Source organism: Schistocerca piceifrons, unplaced genomic scaffold (genome assembly GCF_021461385.2).
Source record: "Schistocerca piceifrons isolate TAMUIC-IGC-003096 unplaced genomic scaffold, iqSchPice1.1 HiC_scaffold_2243, whole genome shotgun sequence".
NCBI classification, from domain to species: Eukaryota; Metazoa; Arthropoda; class Insecta; order Orthoptera; family Acrididae; genus Schistocerca; species Schistocerca piceifrons.
The window spans coordinates 277849-294425 of record NW_025728166.1 but is presented as its reverse complement, the minus strand read 5'-3'; positions in this window follow the sequence as shown (position 1 = coordinate 294425).

The following is a 16577-nucleotide window of genomic DNA, read 5'->3' as shown; positions in this document are numbered from 1 at the left end:
AGTACTAGAAGACTGGCTCTTCTTACTGTCTATGATTGGATCCATTCCTGAGACACTAGTTATAGATTCCGATGCTTCACTTCAGGTTTACTGTATCCCTTGGACCTTCTTATTGACGACGAAACACAGAAATTGCATCGGAATCAAATACAAAAGGTACAATGCCGACTTAAGTACAAGAAGACTGGCTCTTCTTACTGTCTATGCTTTGAATCATTTCTGTGACACTAGTTATAGATTCCGAAGCTTCACTTCAGGTTTACTGTATCCCCTTGGACCTTCTTATTGACGACGAAACACAGAAATTGCATCGGAAATAAATACGAAAGGCACAATGGCGACTTAAGTACAAGAAGAGTGGTTCTCTTTACTGTCTATGCTTTGAACCATTCCTGTGGCACTAGTTAGAGATTTCGATACTTCACTTGAGGTTTACTGTATCCCTCTGACCTTCTTATTGACGATGAAACACAAAAATTGCATCGGAATTAAATACAAAAGCCACAATGCCTTCGTAAGTACAAGAAGACTGGCTCTTCTTACTGTCTATGTTTTGAACCATTCCTGTGACACTAGTTACAGATTCCGATGCTTTCACTTCAGGTTTACTGTATCCCTTAGACCTTCTTATTGACGACGAAACACAGTAATTGCATCGGAATTAAATACAAAAGTCACAATGCCGACTTAAGTACAAGAGGAATGGCTCTTCTTACTGCCTATGTTTTGAACCATTCCTGTGACACTAGTTATAGATTCCGATGCTTCACTTCAGGTTTACTGGATCCCTGGCACCATCTTATTGATGACGAAACACAGATATTGCATCGGAATTAATTACAAAAGGCACAATGCCGACTTAAGTACAAGAAGACTGGCTTTTCTAACTGTCTATGTTTTGAACCATTCCTGTGACACTAGTTATGGATTCCGATGCTACACTTCAGGTTTACTGTATCCCTTGGACCATCGTATTGACGACGAAACACAGAAATTGCATCGGAATTAAATACAAAAGGCACAATGCCGACTTAAGTACAAGAAGACTGACTCTTCTTACTGTCCATGATTTGAACCATTCCTGTGACATTTCTTATAGATTCCGATGCTTCACTTCAGGTTTACTGTATCCCTTGGACCATCTTATTGACGACGAAACACAGAATTTGCATCGGAATTAAATACAAAAGCCACAATGGCGACTTAAGTACAAGAAGACTGGCTCTTCTTACTGTCTATATTTGGAACCATTCCTGTGACACTAGTTATAGATTCCGATGCTTCACTTCAGGTTTACCGTATCCCTCTGACCTTCTTATTGACGATGAAACACAGAAATTGCATCGGAATTAAATACAAAAGGCTCTATGCCGACTTAAGAACAAGAACACTGGCTCTACTTACTGTCTATGTTTCGAACCATTCCTGTGACACTAGTTATAGATTCCGATGCTTCACTTCAGGTTTACTGGATCCCTGGCACCTTCTTACTGACGACGAAACACAGAAATTGCATCGGAATTAAATACAAAAGGCACAATGCCGGCTTAAGTACAAGATGACTGGCTCTTCTTACTGTCTATGTTTTGAACCATACCTGAGACACTAGTTACAGATTCCGAGGCTTCACTTCAGGTTTACTGTATCCCTTGGATCTTCTTATTGACGAAGAAACACAGAAATTGCATCGGAATTAAACACAAAAGGTACAATGCCGACGTAAGTACAAGAAGTCTGGCTCTTCTAACTCTCTATGTTTTGAACCATTTCTGTGACACTAGTTATAGATTCCGATGCTTCACTTCAGGTTTACTGTATCCCTTGGACCATCTTATTGACGACGAAACACATAAATTGAATCGGAATAAAATACAAAAGGCACAATGCCGACTTAAGTACAAGAAGACTGGCTCTTCTTACTGTCTATGTTTTGAACTATTCCTGTGACACTAGTTATAGATTCCGATGCTTCACTTCAGGTTTACTGTATCCCTTTGGACCTTCTTATTCACGACTAAACACAGAAATTGAGTCGGAATTAAATGCAAAAGGCACAATGCCGACTTAAGTGAAAGAAGACTGGCTCTTCTAACCGTCTATGTTTTGAACCATTCCTGTGACACTAGTTATAGACTCCGATGCTTCACTTCAGGTTTACTGTATCCCTTGGACCTATTTATTGACGACGAAACACATAAATTGCATCGGAATTAAATACAACAGGCACAATGCCGACTTAAGTACAAGACGACTGCCTCTTCTTACTGTCTATGTTTTGAACCATTCCTGTGACACTAGTTATAGGTTCCGAGCTTCACATCAGGTTTACTGCATCCCTTGGACCTTCTTATTGACGACGAAACACAGAAATTGCATTGGAATTAATTACAAAAATCACAATGCCGACTTATGTACAAGAAGACTGGCTCTTCTTACTGTCTATGTTTTGAACCATTCCTGAGACACTAGTTATTTGTTCCGATGCTTCACTTCCGGTTTACTGTATCCCTTGGACCTTCATATTGACGACGAACACAGAAAATGCATCGGAATTAAATACAAAATGCACAAAGGCGACTTAAGTACAAGAAGACTGGCTCTTCTTACTGTCTATATTTTGAACCGTTCCTGTGACACTAGTTATAAATTCCGGTGCTTCACTTCAGGTTTACTGTATCACTTGGACCTTCCTATTGACGACGAAACACAGAATATGCATCGGAATTAAATACAAAAGGCACAATGCCGGCTTAAGTACATAAAGACTGGCTCCTCTTACTGTCTATGTTTTGAACCATACCTGAGACACTAGTTATAGATTCCGAAGATTCACTTCAGGTTTACTGTGTCTCTTGGACCTTCTTATTGACGAAGAAACACAGAAATTGCATCGGAATTAAATACAAAAGGTACAATGCCGACTTAAGTACATGAAGGCTGGCTCTTCTCTCTGTCTATATATTGAACCATTCCTGTGACACTAGTTATAGATTCCGATGCTTCACTTCAGGTTTACTGTATCCCTTGGGCCTTCTTATTGACGACGAAGCACAGTAATTGCATCGGAATTAAGTACAAAAGGCACAATGCCGACTTAAGTACAAGAAGACTGGCTCTTCTTACTGTCTGTGCTTTGAACCATTCCTGAGACAGTAGTTATAGATTCCGAAGCTTCACTTCAGGTTTACTGTATCCCTTGGACCTTCTTATTGAGGACGAAACACAGAAATTGAATCGGAATTAAATACAAAAGGTACAATGCCGACTTAAGTACAAGAAGTCTGGCTCTTCTTACTGTCTATGCTTTGAATCATTCCTGTGACACTAGTTATAGATTCCGATGCTTCACTTCAGGTTTACTGTATCCCTTGGACCTTCTTATTGACGACGAAACACAGAAATTGCATCGGAATTAAATACTAAATGTACAATGCCGACTTAAGTACAAGAAGACTGCCTGTTCTTACTGTCTATGATTTGAATCATTCCTGTGACAATAGTTATAGATTCCGATGCTTCACTTCAGGTTTACTGTATCCCTTGGACCTTCATATTGACGACGATACACAGAAATTGCATCGGAAATAAATACAAAAGGCACAATGACGACTTAAGTACAAGAAGACTGGTTCACCTTACTGTCTATGCTTTGAACCATTCCTGTGACACTAGTTACGGATTCCGATACTTCACTTTAGGTTTACTGTATCCCTCCGACCTTCTTATTGACGATGAAACACAAAAATTGCATCGGAATTAAATATAAAAGGCACAATGCCGTCGTAAGTACAAGAAGACTGGCTCTTCTAAATGTCTGTGTTTTGAACCATACCTGTGACACTAGTTATAGATTCCGATGCTTCACTTCAGGTTTACTGTATCACTTGGACCTTCTTACTGTCGATGAAACACAGAAATTGCTTCGGAATTAAATACAAAACGCACAATGCCATCTTAAGTGAAAGAAGACTGGCTCTTCTTACTGTCTATGATTTGTACCATTCCTGAGACACTAGTTATGGTTTCCGATGCTTCACTTCAGGTTTACTGTATCCCTTGGACTTTCTTATTGACGACGAAACACAGAAATTGCATCGGAATTAAATACAAAAGTACAATGCCGACTTAAGAGCTAGAAGACTGGCTCTTCTTACTGTCGATGTTTTGAACCATTCCTGCGACACTAGTTATAGATTCCGATGCTTCGCGTCAGAATTACTGTATCCCTTGGACCTTCTTATTGACGACGAAACACAGAAATTGCATCGGAATTAAATACAAAAGGCACAATGCCGGCTTAAGTACAAGATGACTGGCTCTTCTTACTGTCTATGTTTTGAACCATACCTGAGACACTAGTTACAGATTCCGAGGCTTCACTTCAGGTTTACTGTATCCCTTGGACCTCTTATTGACGACGAAACACAGAAATTGCATCGGAATTAAATACAAAAGGCACAATGCCGACTTAAGTAAAAAACGATTGGCTCTTCTTACTGTCTATGTTTTGAACCATTCCTGAGAGACTAGTTATTGGTTCCGATGCTTCACTTCAGGTTTACTATTTTTCTTGGACCTTCTTATTGACGACGAAACACAGAAATTGCATCGGAATTAAATACAAAATGCACAAAGCCTACTTAAGTACAAGAAGACTGGCTCTTCTCTCTGTCTATATATTGAACCATTCCTGTGACACTAGTTATAGATTCCGATGCTTCACTTCAGGTTCACTGTATCACTTGGACCTTCTTATTGACGACGAAACACAGAAATTGCATCGGAATTAAATACAAAAGGCACAATGCAGACTTAAGTACTAGAAGAATGGCTCTTCTTACTGTCTATGATGGGATCCATTCCTGAGACACTAGTTATAGATTCCGATGCTTCACTTCAGGTTTACTGTATCCCTTGGACCTTCTTATTGACGACGAAACACAGAAATTGCATCGGAATCAAATACAAAAGGTACAATGCCGACTTAAGTACAAGAAGACTGGCTCTTCTTACTGTCTATGCTTTGAATCATTCCTGTGACACTAGTTATAGATTCCGAAGCTTCACTTCAGGTTTACTGTATCCCCTTGGACCTTCTTATTGACGACGAAACACAGAAATTGCATCGGAAATAAATACGAAAGGCACAATGGCGACTTAAGTACAAGAAGAGTGGTTCTCTTTACTGTCTATGCTTTGAACCATTCCTGTGGCACTAGTTAGAGATTTCGATACTTCACTTGAGGTTTACTGTATCCCTCTGACCTTCTTATTGACGATGAAACACAAAAATTGCATCGGAATTAAATACAAAAGCCACAATGCCTTCGTAAGTAAAAGAAGACTGGCTCTTCTTACTGTCTATGTTTGAACCATTCCTGTGACACTAGTTATAGATTCCGATGCTTTCACTTCAGCTTTAGTGTATCCCTTAGACCTTCTTATTGACGACGAAACACAGTAATTGCATCGGAATTAAATACAAAAGTCACAATGCCGACTTAAGTACAAGAGGAATGGCTCTTCTTATTGTCTATGTTTTGAACCATTCCTGTGACACTAGTTATAGATTCCGATGCTTCACTTCAGGTTTACTGTATCCCTGGCACCATCTTATTGATGACGAAACACAGAAATTGCATCGGAATTAAGTACAAAAGGCTCAATGCCGACTTAAGTACAAGAAGACTGGCTCTTCTAACTGTCTATGTTTTGAACCATTCCTGTGACACTAGTTATGGATTCCGATGCTACACTTCAGGTTTACTGTATCCCTTGGACCATCGTATTGACGACGAAACACAGAAATTGCATCGGAATTAAATACAAAAGGCACAATGCCGACTTAAGTACAAGAAGAATGACTCTTCTTACTGTCCATGAATTGAACCATTCCTGTGACATTTCTTATAGATTCCGATGCTTCACTTCAGGTTTACTGTATCCCTTGGACCATCTTATTGACAACGAAACACAGAATTTGCATCGGAATTAAATACAAAAGCCACAATGCCGACTTAAGTACAAGAAGACTGGCTCTTCTTACTGTCTATATTTTGAACCATTCCTGTGACACTAGTTATAGATTCCGATGCTTCACTTCAGGTTTACCGTATCCCTCTGACCTTCTTCTTGACGATGAAACACAGAAATTGCATCGGAATTAAATACAAAAGGCTCAATGCCGACTTAAGAACAAGAACACTGGCTCTACTTACTGTCTATGTTTTGAACCATTCCTGTGGCACTAGTTATAGATTCCGATGCTTCACTTCAGGTTTACTGGATCCCTGGCACCTTCTTACTGACGACGAAACACAGAAATTGCATCGGAATTAAATACAAAAGGCACAATGCCGGCTTAAGTACAAGATGACTGGCTCTTCTTACTGTCTATGTTTTGAACCATACCTGAGACACTAGTTACAGATTCCGAGGCTTCACTTCAGGTTTACTGTATCCCTTGGATCTTCTTATTGTCGAAGAAAAACAGAAATTGCATCGGAATTAAACACAAAAAGTACAATGCCGACGTAAGTACAAGAAGACTGGCTCTTCTTACTGTCTATGCTTTGAATCATTCCTGTGACACTAGTTATAGATTCCGAAGCTTCACTTCAGGTTTACTGTATCCCTTGGACCTTCTTATTGACGACGAAACACAGAAATTGAATCGGAATTAAATACAAAAGGTACAATGCCGACATAAGTACAAGAAGTCTGGCTCTTCTTACTGTCTATGCTGTGAACCATTCCTGTGACACTAGTTATAGATTCCGATGCTTCACTTTAGGTTTACTGTATCCCTTGGACCTTCTTAATGACTAGTAAACATAGAAATTGCTTCGGAAACATATACAAAAACGTACAATGCCGACTTAAGTGTAAGAAGACTGACTCTTCTTACTGCCTATGTTTGAACCATTCCTGTGACACTAATTATAGATTCCGATGCTTCACTTCAGGTTTAATGTATCTCTTGGACCTTCTTATTGACGAAGAACCACAGAGATTGCATCGGAATTAAATACAAAAGGTACAATGCCGACTTAAGTACAAGAAGACTGGCTCTTCTTACTGTCTATAATTTGATCCACTCCTGTGACACTAGTTATAGGGTCCGATGCTTCACTTCAGGTTTAGTGTATCCCTCTGACCTTCTTATTGACGATGAAACACAGAAATTGCATCGAAATTAAATACAAAACGCACAATGCCGACTTAAGTACAAGAAGACTGGCTCTTCTTACTGTCTATGTATTGAACCATTCCTGTGACACTAGTTATAGATTCCGATGCTTCACTTGAGGTTTACTGTATCCCTTGGACCTTCTTACTGACGACGAAACACAGTAATTGCATCGGAATTAAATACAAAAGGCACAATGCCGACTTAAGTACAAGAAGACTGACTCTTCTAACTGTCTGTGCTTTGACCCATTCCAGAGACACTAGTTATAGATTCCGAAGCTTCACTTCAGGTTTACTGTATCCCTTGGACCTTCTTATTGACGACGAAACACAGAAATTGAATCGGAATTAAATACAAAAGGTACAATGCCGACTTAAGTACAAGAAGTCTGGCTCCTCTTACTGACTATGCTCTGAACCATTCCTGTGAAACTAGTTATAGATTCCGATGCTTCACTTCAGGTTTACTCTATCATTTGGACCTTCTTATTGACGACGAAACACAGAAATTGCATCGGAATTAAATGCAAAAGGTACAATGCCGACTACAGTACAAGAAGACTGGCTCTTCTTACTGTCTATGCTTTGAATCACTCCTGTGACAATAGTTATAGTTTCCGAAGCTTCACTTCAGGTTTGCTGTATCCCTTGGACCTTCTTATTGACGACGAAACACAGAAATTGCATCGGAAATAAATACAAAAGCCACAATAGCGACTTAAGTACATGAAGACTGGCTCTCCTTACTGTCTATGATTTGAACCATTCCTGTGACACTAGATACAGATTCCGATACTTCACTTCAGGTTTACTGTATCCCTCTGACCTTCTTATTGACGATGAAACACAAAAATTGCATCGGAATTAAATATAAAAGGCACAATGCCGTCGTAAGTACAAGAAGACTGGCTCTTCTAAATGTCTGTGTTTTGAACCATACCTGTGACACTAGTTATAGATTCCGATGCTTCACTTCAGGTTTACTGTATCACTTGGACCTTCTTACTGTCGATGAAACACAGAAATTGCTTCGGAATTAAATACAAAACGCACAATGCCATCTTAAGTGAAACAAGACTGGCTCTTCTTACTGTCTATGATTTGTACCATTCCTGAGACACTAGTTATGGTTTCCGATGCTTCACTTCAGGTTTACTGTATCCCTTGGACTTTCTTATTGACGACGAAACACAGAAATTGCATCGGAATTAAATACAAAAGGTACAATGCCGACTTAAGTGCTAGAAGACTGGCTCTTCTTACTGTCGATGTTTTGAACCATTCCTGCGACACTAGTTATAGATTCCGATGCTTCGCGTCAGAATTACTGTATCCCTTGGACCTTCTTATTGACGACGAAACACAGAAATTGCATCGGAATTAAATACAAAAGGCACAATGCCGACTTAAGTAAAAAACGATTGGCTCTTCTTACTGTCTATGTTTTGAACCATTCCTGAGAGACTAGTTATTGGTTCCGATGCTTCACTTCAGGTTTACTATTTTTCTTGGACCTTCTTATTGACGACGAAACACAGAAATTGCATCGGAATTAAATACAAAATGCACAAAGCCTACTTAAGTACAAGAAGACTGGCTCTTCTCTCTGTCTATATTTTGAACCATTCCTGTGACACTAGTTATAGATTCCGATGCATCACTTCAGGTTCACTGTATCACTTGGACCTTCTTATTGACGACGAATCACAGAAATTGCATCGGAATTAAATACAAAAGGCACAATGCAGACTTAAGTACTAGAAGACTGGCTCTTCTTACTGTCTATGACTGGATCCATTCCTGAGACACTAGTTATAGATTCCGATGCTTCACTTCAGGTTTACTGTATCCCTTGGACCTTCTTATTGACGACGAAACACAGAAATTGCATCGGAATCAAATACAAAAGGTACAATGCCGACTTAAGTACAAGAAGACTGGCTCTTCTTACTGTCTATGTTTTGAATCATTCCTGTGACACTAGTTATAGATTCCGAAGCTTCACTTCAGGTTTACTGTATCCCCTTGGACCTTCTTATTGACGACGAAACACAGAAATTGCATCGGAAATAAATACGAAAGGCACAATGGCGACTTAAGTACAAGAAGACTGGTTCTCTTTACTGTCTATGCTTTGAACCATTCCTGTGGCACTAGTTAGAGATTTCGATACTTCACTTGAGGTTTACTGTATCCCTCTGACCTTCTTATTGACGATGAAACACAAAAATTGCATCGGAATTAAATACAAAAGCCACAATGCCTTCGTAAGTACAAGAAGACTGGCTCTTCTTACTGTCTATGTTTTGAACCATTCCTGTGACACTAGTTATAGATTCCGATGCTTTCACTTCAGGTTTACTGTATCCCTTAGACCTACTTATTGACGACGAAACACAGTAATTGCATCGGAACTAAATACAAAAGTCACAATGCCGACTTAAGTACAAGAGGAATGGCTCTTCTTACTGTCTATGTTTTGAACCATTCCTGTGACACTAGTTATAGATTCCGATGCTTCACTTCAGGTTTACTGTATCCCTGGCACCATCTTATTGATGACGAAACACAGAAATTGCATCGGAATTAAGTACAAAAGGCACAATGCCGACTTAAGTACAAGAAGACTGGCTCTTCTAACTGTCTATGTTTTGAACCATTCCTGTGACACTAGTTATGGATTCCGATGCTACACTTCAGGTTTACTGTATCCCATGGACCATCGTATTGACAACGAAACACAGAAATTGCATCGGAATTAAATACAAAAGGCACAATGCCGACTTAAGTACAAGAAGACTGACTCTTCTTACTGTCCATGATTTGAACCATTCCTGTGACATTTCTTATAGATTCCGATGCTTCACTTCAGGTTTACTGTATCCCTTGGACCATCTTATTGACGACGAAACACAGAATTTGCATCGGAATTAAATACAAAAGCCACAATGCCGACTTAAGTACAAGAAGACTGGCTCTTCTTACTGTCTATATTTTGAACCATTCCTGTGACACTAGTTATAGATTCCGATGCTTCACTTCAGGTTTACCGTATCCCTCTGACCTTCTTATTGACGATGAAACACAGAAATTGCATCGGAATTAAATACAAAAGGCTCAATGCCGACTTAAGAACAAGAACACTGGCTCTACTTACTGTCTTTGTTTTGAACCATTCCTGTGACACTAGTTATAGATTCCGATGCTTCACTTCAGGTTTACTGGCTCCCTGGGACCTTCTTATTGACGACGAAACACAGAAATTGCATCGGAATTAAATACAAAAGTCACAATGCCGGCTTAAGTACAAGATGACTGGCTCTTCATACTGTCTATGTTTTGAACCATACCTGAGACACTAGTTACAGATTCCGAGGCTTCACTTCAGGTTTACTGTATCCCTTGGATCTTCTTATTGACGAAGAAACACAGAAATTGCATCGAAATTAAACACAAAAGGTACAATGCCGACGTAAGTACAAGAAGACTGGCTCTTCTTACTGTCTATGCTTTGAATCATTCCTGTGACACTAGTTATAGATTCCGAAGCTTCACTTCAGGTTTACTGTATCCCTTGGACCTTCTTATTGACGACGAAACACAGAAATTGAATCGGAATTAAATACAAAAGGTACAATGCCGACATAAGTACAAGAAGTCTGGCTCTTCTTACTGTCTATGCTTTGAACCATTCCTGTGACACTAGTTATAGATTCCGATGCTTCACTTTAGGTTTACTGTATCCCTTGGACCTTCTTAATGACTAAGAAACATAGAAATTGCTTCGGAAACATATACAAAACGTACAATGCCGACTTAAGTGTAAGAAGACTGACTCTTCTTACTGCCTATGTTTGAACCATTCCTGTGACACTAATTATAGATTCCGATGCTTCACTTCAGGTTTAATGTATCCCTTGGACCTTCTTATTGTCGTCGAAACACAGAAATTGCATCGGAATTAATTACAAAAGGCACAATGCCGACTTAAGTACAAGAAGACTGGCTCTTCTTACTGTCTATGTTTTGAACCATTCCTGTGACACTAGTTATGGATTCCGATGCTACACTTCAGGTTTACTGTATCCCTTGGACCATCGTATTGACGACGAAACACAGAAATTGCAACGGAATTAATTACAAAAGGCACAATGCCGACTTAAGTACAAGAAGACTGACTCTTCTTACTGTCCATGATTTGAACCATTCCTGTGACACTTCTTATAGATTCCGATGCTTCACATCAGGTTTACTGTATCCCTTGGACCATCTTATTGACGACGAAACACAGAATTTGCATCGGAATTAAATACAAAAGCCACAATGCCGACTTAAGTACAAGAAGACTGGCTCTTCTTACTGACTATATTTTGAACCATTCCTGTGACACTAGTTATAGATTCCGATGCTTCACTTCAGGTTTACCGTATCCCTCTGACCTTCGTATTGACGATGAAACACAAAAATTGCATCGGAATTAAATACAAAAGGCACAATGCCGTCGTAAGTACAAGAAGACTGGCTCTTCTAACTGTTTATGCTTTGAACCATTCCTGTGACACTAGTTATAGATTCCGTTGCTTCACTTCAGGTTTACTGTATCACTTGGACCTTCTTATTGTCGACCAAACACAGAAATAGAATCGGAATTAAATACAAAAGCCACAATGCTGACTCAAGTACAAGAATACTGGCTCTTCTTACAGTCTATGTTTTGAACCATACCTGAGACACTAGTTACAGATTCCGAGGCTTCACTTCAGCTTTACTGTATCCCTTGGATCTTCTTATTGACGAAGAAACAAAGAAATTGCATCGGAATTAAACACAAAAGGTACAATGCCGACGTAAGTACAAGAAGACTGGCTCTTCTTACTGTCTATGCTTTGAATCATTCCTGTGACACTAGTTATAGATTCCGAAGCTTCACTTCAGGTTTACTGTATCCCTTGGACCTTCTTATTGACGACGAAACACAGAAATTGAATCGGAATTAAATACAAAAGGTACAATGCCGACATAAGTACAAGAAGTCTGGCTCTTCTTACTGTCTATGCTTTGAACCATTCCTGTGACACTAGTTATAGATTCCGATGCTTCACTTTAGGTTTACTGTATTCCTTGGACCTTCTTAATGACTAAGAAACATAGAAATTGCTTCGGAAACATATACAAAATGTACAATGCCGACTTAAGTGCAAGAAGACTGACTCCTCTTACTGCCTATGGTTGAACCATTCCTGTGACAATAATTATAGATTCCGATGCTTCACTTCAGGTTTAATGTATCCCTTGGACCTTCTTATTGTCGACGAAACACAGAAATTGCATCGGAATTAAATACAAAAGGCACAATGCCGGCTTAAATACAAGATGACTGGCTCTTCTTACTGTCTATGCTTTGAACCATTCCTGTGACACTAATCATAGATTCCGATGCTTCACTTCAGGTTTAATGTATCCCTTGGACCTTCTTATTGTCGACGAAACACAGAAATTGCATCGGAATGAATTACAAAAGGCACAATGCCGACTTAAGTACAAGAAGACTGGCTCTTCTTACTGTCTATGTTTTGAACCATTCCTGTGACACTAGTTATGGATTCCGATGCTACACTTCAGGTTTACTGTATCCCTTGGACCATCGTATTGACGACGAAACACAGAAATTGCATCGGAATTAATTACAAAAGGCACAATGCCGACTTAAGTACAAGAAGACTGACTCTTCTTACTGTCCATGATTTGAACCATTCCTGTGACACTTCTTATAGATTCCGATGCTTCACTTCAGGTTTACTGTATCCCTTGGACCATCTTATTGACGACGAAACACAGAATTTGTATCGGAATTAAATACAAAAGCCACAATGCGGACTTAAGTACAAGAAGACTGGCTCTTCTTACTGTCTATATTTAGAACCATTCCTGTGACACTAGTTATAGATTCCGATGCTTTACTTCAGGTTTACCGTATCCCTCTGACCTTCTTATTGACGATGAAACACAGAAATTGCATCGGAATTAAATACAAAAGGCTGAATGCCGACTTAAGAACAAGAAGACTGGCTCTACTTACTGTCTATGCTTTGAATCATTCCTGTGACACTAGTTATTGATTCCGAAGTTTCACTTCAGGTTTACTGTATCCCTTGGACCTTCTTATTGATGACGAAACACAGAAATTGCATCGGAAATAAATACGAAAGGCACAATGGCCACTTAAGTAGAAGAAGACTGGTTCTCCTTACTGTCTATGCTTTGAACCATTCCTGTGGCACTAGTTACAGATTCCGATACTTCACTTGAGGTTTATTGTATCCCTCTGACCTTCGTATTGACGATGAAACACAAAAATTGCATCGGAATTAAATACAAAAGGCACAATGCCGTCGTAAGTACAAGAAGACTGGCTCTTCTAACTGTTTATGCTTTGAACCATTCCTGTGACACTAGTTATAGATTCCGTTGCTTCACTTCAGGTTTACTGTATCACTTGGACCTTCTTATTGTCGACCAAACACAGAAATTGAATCGGAATTAAATACAAAAGCCACAATGCCGACTCAAGTACAAGAATACTGGCTCTTCTTACTGTCTATGTTTTGAACCATACCTGAGACACTAGTTACAGATTCCGAGGCTTCACTTCAGGTTTACTGTATCCCTTGGATCTTCTTATTGACGAAGAAACAAAGAAATTGCATCGGAATTAAACACAAAAGGTACAAAGCCGACGTAAGTACAAGAAGACTGGCTCTTCTTACTGTCTATGCTTTGAATCATTCCTGTGACACTAGTTATAGATTCCGAAGCTTCACTTCAGGTTTACTGTATCCCTTGGACCTTCTTATTGACGACGAAACACAGAAATTGAATCGGAATTAAATACAAAAGGTACAATGCCGACATAAGTACAAGAAGTCTGGCTCTTCTTACTGTCTATGCTTTGAACCATTCCTGTGACACTAGTTATAGATTCCGATGCTTCACTTTAGGTTTACTGTATCCCTTGGACCTTCTTAATGACTAAGAAACATAGAAATTGCTTCGGAAACATATACAAAATGTACAATGCCGACTTAAGTGCAAGAAGACTGACTCTTCTTACTGCCTATGGTTGAACCATTCCTGTGACAATAATTATAGATTCCGATGCTTCACTTCAGGTTTAATGTATCCCTTGGACCTTCTTATTGTCGACGAAACACAGAAATTGCATCGGAATTAAATACAAAAGGCACAATGCCGGCTTAAGTACAAGATGACTGGCTCTTCTTACTGTCTATGTTTTGAACCATACCTGAGACACTAGTTACAGATTCCGAGGCTTCACTTCAAGTTTACTGTATCCCTTGGATCTTCTTATTGACGAAGAAACACAGAAATTGCATCGGAATTAAACACAAAATGTACAATGCTGACGTAAGTACATGAAGACTGGCTCTTCTTACTGTCTATGCTTTGAATCATTCCTGTGACACTAGTTATAGATTCCGAAGCTTCACTTCAGGTTTACTGTATCCCTTGGACGTTCTTATTGACGACGAAACACAGAAATTGAATCGGAATTAAATACAAAAGGTACAATGCCGACATAAGTACAAAAAGTCTGGCTCTTCTTACTGTCTATGCTCTGAACCATTCCTGTGACACTAATCATAGATTCCGATGCTTCACTTCAGGTTTAATGTATCCCTTGGACCTTCTTATTGTCGACGAAACACAGAAATTGCATCGGAATTAATTACAAAAGGCACAATGCCGACTTAAGTACAAGAAGACTGGCTCTTCTTACTGTCTATGTTTTGAACCATTCCTGTGACACTAGTTATGGATTCCGATGCTACACTTCAGGTTCACTGTATCCCTTGGACCATCGTATTGACGACGAAACACAGAAATTGCATCGGAAATAAAAACAAAAGCCACAATGCCGACTTAAGTACAAGAAGACTGGCTCTTCTTACTGTCTATATTTTGAACCATTCCTGTGACACTAGTTATAGATTCCGATGCTTCACTTCAGGTTTACCGTATCCCTCTGACCTTCTTATTGACGATGAAACACAGAAATTGCATCGGAATTAAAAACAAAAGGCTCAATGTCGACTTAAGAACAAGAAGACTGGCTCTACTTACTGTCTATGTTTTGAACCATTCCTGTGACACTAGTTATAGATTCCGATGCTTCTCTTCAGGTTTACTGTATCCCTTGGACCTTCTTATTGACGACGAAACACAGTAATTGCATCGGCATTAAATACAAAAGGCACAATGCCGACTTAAGTACTTTAACGAAATCGGTCGTAATGAATGGGTTGGATTTGAAATTTCGTTAAAGAAGAATAATAAAATTTTACTGTTGTTTTTAAGTTAATTTTCTTTCGTGAGAACTTTGTTGTAGAACCACTCTCTTATTTTCGTGTGGTAATAAAAAAATTTTTACTTACTTAATTATTACGTACATTTAAAGAAAAAATAATATTTACGTGAACTCATATGAACTGGTTAAGAATATTAGGTTGAGAATTGGGTCCTTTAAATCATTCGGCCTTGGCATACACTTTCCTGATGCAGTGGATTTTTTTGTTAAATATTTTTACTGAATTTTATCCCGGCACTAGCCATAGAACACAAGATTACCCCTATTAGCAGAAAATGTTTTAATTATTGCCAAGCCGACATTTATCACTGATCAAACCTACTTCATTACACATTTAAGATATTTTGAAAGAACCAAACTGTTTAAATTTCAATGTTAACTAACATTAGCTATCCGCCTACGAATGCACAAACGTATAATTAATTCAAATTTTATCAGCCACAAGATCACTGAAAAAGAAGAACAATTTCTTAATTCACCATTGATTTTTATGCATCTGTTCCCGATTTACGGGTTTTCTATTGTTGGTCGCGGCACAGCCCAGCAACACCGCTAAAAAATGCTGAAAAATTCTTAAAGAAATTTTATAGATGACGTGGGCAAGCTAATTTACATAAATAATTCACACTTTTGATAAACTGTAATATATTTAGATCAAACAACAATACAACTCATATTAATTCGTAACGCATCGTCTAATGGCGGCTAAGTCCAGACAGAGACAAAAGAAATCTACCCGTTCGTAAAAAACTCTTTCACAGTGTCCTACCGCAATGACTTCTGAACAGAGAAGACCAAAGAATACATAATGCATTGTGCTTAAATAGTATTGCTGACTATTAACATTTCTTTGCAAATTGACGATATTATTCTCTTCTGGCAACATATCTCTGCTATCACAAATACTGACACATTTTACAATCACATAATAAATACAGAAAAAATTCCTATCCTAAATACAGACAAATATTACAACAAAAAATATAAGGAGAATAACAAA